The following is a 4,791-nucleotide window of genomic DNA, read 5'->3' on the forward strand; positions in this document are numbered from 1 at the left end:
TGTCTCCAGGGTTGATGCTGAACGAACTGTTGTGATCCATTGAGCTCTTGTGGACTAAGTTCAGAAAATAGATTGTCAGATCTTTCTTCCGTCTCCATTTCCATCCAGAAACTTGGCTGAAGTCTGTTTAGCATCATAGCAGCACACAGGCTTCCACTGATATACATACAGATAGGCATCAGCTGTGTCACTAAGCTGGCCAGGGATCAAACCTAGTCCTCATGCAGGGAAGGGAAGACTCCGGCTACTGAACCACCACAAACCTAGGTAACACTAATCAGTGTATGGTTTTTCTCTGTAACTTGTATTTATTCCAAGAAAATGTGTATTTTTTTTTTAATGTTACAGAATTTAATGAAATCCCCTTAGTTTGTTTCACTGGTATGAAGTCTTAGAAAATGAACATATGAACAAAGCTGGATCTAGAATAGACCTGGATAAGACCAAGCGGCATGATTTTCAGCCACTGAGCACATATCTAGCGGGTAAATGCAGCCTTTGCTTGATGCCTGTGTTGCTTTGCGGGGGTAAGATAGCTACCAGTCAGTGCATGCCAAAAGGCCAAATGGGGAAGCTGTTGTTATTAGATGTTGCTTTCAAGTTGAAACCAGCTCATAGCTCCAGTGGGTGTTTAGAGGCTGTAAATTATACAAGAGGAAATTGCTCATCTCTCTCACAGAACAGCTAGTAGATTTGACCTGCCTGCCTTTGGGTTGTCAGAACAATTCCTTATACAGTAGGCTCTCAGAGTTCTCTCCCATATATGGAAGTGGAGGGTGGTTAACATCATTGCTTAAAACAAAAATAATATTAAGGCAATAATGGAAACATTTCATTATTGTTGTTGTTTCCTGCCATCAAGTAGCCTGCGACCCATATTGACCCTATGTACAACAGCTCTGAAGCCTGCCCTGTCCTGAGTCAGTCTCACTCATCTGACGTACCTACCCCCATTGCCCTAGTTACTGTATCAGTCCATCTCATCCAAGGTCTTCCTCTCCTGCACTGTCCCTCTACCTTTCCAAGCATGATATCCTTCTCCAAGGATTGGTCCCTCCTGGCCACATGCCCAAAGTATGTGAGATAGAGCTTCAAAATCCTAGTCTCCAAGGAGAAACTTGGTTTTATCCTCTACAGGACGGACCTATTTATTTTCTTGGCAATCCATGCATGGTATGTTCAAGACTCTTCTCCAGCACCACAACTCAAAGGCGTCGATTGTTCTTCTGTCATCCTTAGTCATTGTCCAACTCTCTTATGCATATATGGCAAGTAATCGCAAAGACCATGACCAGCATCAGGTGCACTTTAGTCTCTAGACTTACATTGTTACTTCTCAGTACTCTGGAGAGGTCTCTGACAGCAGATACCTAATGAAATTCCTCTTTTGATTTCCTGACTGCTGGTACCAAGAATGTTGATTGTGGAGCCAAGCAACTATTAACAACCTCAATCTCTTCTCCATCTGACATGGTGCCGCCTAAAACATTCATTTAATATGTACTTTATGAATCAGGACAACATTTCTGAGAGACAAAGGTGTTACAAAGAAGAAAAATATTTTACAGATGAATAATACTCTAGGGAGCACTGGTGGTCTAGTGGCAAGAAGCTGCACTGTAATAATCCTGAAGGCATGTGGTTCAAATTGACCGGCAGCACCGTGGGAGAATGATTGCCAGTCTCCTCCGATGTGATTAACTGCCTCCGAAAAACAGCCAGAGGGTCAGCTATGGGGTCAATTCTGACTTGGCGGTACTCAACAACAACCACCACCTCTTGCTTTCATTGGTAATGTATACATTGCTGTGAACAATACAGAATAACCTGTAAACATACAGAATTCTTTTTTTCAAAGAACTAGTCTCTTTTTTGTCATGAGTTGAGTGAAAATTGGTCTTTTATTCAACACATTTTGTTTTATAACATTAATTACAATATACATGCTGTAACTGCACTCTTCCCATTTCTTCCTTGTGATTCTCATTTCCGTTAGTCCTTCTAGCCTATCTCTTTCTGCCTTTTCAGTTTTGTCCTTGGTCAGTGATGCTTTTTAGTCTTACATGGTTGGTTTTTCTAAAGAGTGAGTGCCTCTCTTGTGTTATTGTTTACCTTACAGTCCTGTTTGTTGTTTAGCTGAAAGGTGAACCATGTTGTTCTTGTTGTTGCTAAGTGCCTTGAGTTGAGTCTACTACAGCTCATAGCCACCCTATGGACAACACATCTGACCCTTGCCCTATCCTGTGCCATCCTCATGATCTTTGTTATGCTCATCCCAGTTTTACTGTCACTGTGTCAATCCATCTTGTTGAGGGTCTTCTTTCTCTGACTTTCCGTCTTTCCCAACATGCTATCTTTTTCCCGAAGACTTGTCCCTCCCAACATGTCCACAGTATTGAGACCGAGTTTCCCCATCCTTACTTCTAAGAGGCACCCCGGTTGCACTTCCTCTAAGACAAACTTGTTTGTTCTTTTGGCAGACCATGGACTATTCAGTTCTTCTGTCATCTTTAGTCATTGTCTAACTTTCAGGTACAGAGGAAATGATTGAAATTATTATGGTCTTGAATCAAGTGCACCTTAGTCTTTAAACTCACATCATTGCTCTTCAATACTTTCGAGACATCCTTGACAGCAGATTTTCCCAGTACAACTTGATTTCTTGACTGCTGTTACTATGAGTGTTGATAGTGGATCCAAGTAGAGGAAATCACTGACAACTTCAGTCTTTTCTGTATCTGTCATGATGTTGCCTGTTGATCCTTAGTGAACATTTTTTGTTCTTGATGTTTATATATGTATATGTATATGTGTATGTATATGTATATGTGTGTATATATATGCTTGTTTTTATATATATGATGTTTATATATATGATGTTTATATATGATGTTTGTATATATATGATGTTTATATATATATATATGTACTGGTGTTTCTCAACCTTTAGTTTTTATTCTTTTTTAAAAATTTTATTAATTTTAATGAAAGTTTACAGAGACTTCGGGTTTCCATTCATTCATTGTTGCACTTTTCTCCCTGCCCAACCTCCCCTGTCTCCGCCTGCCTAGTTCGCTCCTCTTTTTGAAAAGGAAAAGAAAAATTCTTTCATTGTTACATAAAGTCCATTCCACTATGCAGCCTTTGTTCTGGACTCCTGTCATGACAATAATACCTAATCATATATTCCTCTTAAACAGTTCTCTCCCTCATCTGAGATGTAAATTATATTGAAGACTGTAGTCTTTGATCTTTTGCAACAAGTGCTTCAATTCCTCTTCACTTTCTATAAGCAAGGTTGGGCCATCAGCATAAGTGCAGATAGTTGATGAGTCTTCCTTTAATCCTGATGCCAACCTCTTCTTCATATAGTCCAGCTACTCAGATGATTTCCTTCTTATACATTAGGTAGATGGTGGAGAAAGGATGTTGTCTTTATGCACACCTTTCCTGATTTTAAACCATGCAATGCTCCCTTGTTCAGTTTGGACAACAACTTGTTCTGTAATTCTTGTTCTTTTGTTCTATAGTTGAGCAATTGGGGAGGGGGTTGTTCCAACTTTGAAGGATGATTTATAGACACTGTCTTGGTATTCCCACCTGTAGGATCTCTCTCCAACCAGTAAGTCTAGAGAACTGTGTTCCTTTAAGGAATTATCTATGCCCCGTTTTGACAACAGAAATGCTAAAGATGAACCTAGATCTATGTTTTTAGCGTAAATCAGTAATTACCTGAATTCAAAACACATATTTTACTAATTAAGCTGGAATATTGTCTCATTGCTCTGGTGGTCCACTGTGTAAGCATTTGATGGTAACCAAAGATAGAACCTTCCAGTTGATCTGATGAAGAAGTATGTGGCAGTTTTCTTCTGTAGCAATTAGAATCGGAAACGCCCTTTGGGGCGGTTCTGTTTTGCCCTCTATGGTCACTGCGAAGCAGGATTGACTTGATGGCAAAAGAGAATTGTTTGACTTACAAAGCCTGAGGATACAGTGTGTAATAGCTTAGCTGCTAACTCAAAGGTTGGAGGTTCAAATCTACTTCAGCAACTCTGTGGACGAGCTGGCTACCCACTCCAGGAATGACTATAGACAAGGAGGCCCTGTGGAATGGGTCCATGACTCATTGGCATGCACCAATAACAATTTGCCTTAAACCAGAGTTTTTTTTTCAAGGTTAAGGTTAAAAATAATTTCTAGGCTATAGTTCAGGCCAATTTTCCTCCATAGCTCCAGAAATCTAGATTCTACCAGAATTTAAAATTCCAATCCTGCCACCTTTCTAGGGATGTTCCAGGGTCATGAAAAGAGTCAGATAGAATGTGCCAGGGTAAAGAGAAAGACTGAATTAGAAATAACTAAAGCAGCCTTGTGAGTTGTGAGGGTAGTGTGCCCATTTTACAGGTGAAGAAATGGGCTCAGAGGAGGAGTTAAGCAATATTCCATAAAAACAGGCTGAGATCATAAGAGGACATGGTACTAACATGCCCTGTAGTTTTAGAATGGGAAGGAGCTTTGCTTTTCCTCAAAAGGAAAAAAATCAGTGTGGTCCAATAGCTAATGATGGTCACTGTTTTGTCCTTATTGGCTTTTTAAAAAAAATATGTTATCTTTTCACTAATAGTTTTTTTGGGATTTTGGGGGGTTTTGTTTGTTTGTTTGTTTTTAAATTTCCTACCAGTTTATTTACAAAGTTCAAATGCATTGTTTTTAAGAACAAATTCTTTCCATTTCCCATGTTTGCACCACCCCTTTGAGTGTGCATTGTGGTGGAATTTGACTTTTTTT

This window comes from Elephantulus edwardii, unplaced genomic scaffold (genome assembly GCF_000299155.1).
Source record: "Elephantulus edwardii isolate Elephantulus edwardi_28Jun2011 unplaced genomic scaffold, EleEdw1.0 scaffold00167, whole genome shotgun sequence".
Classification (NCBI taxonomy): Eukaryota; Metazoa; Chordata; class Mammalia; order Macroscelidea; family Macroscelididae; genus Elephantulus; species Elephantulus edwardii.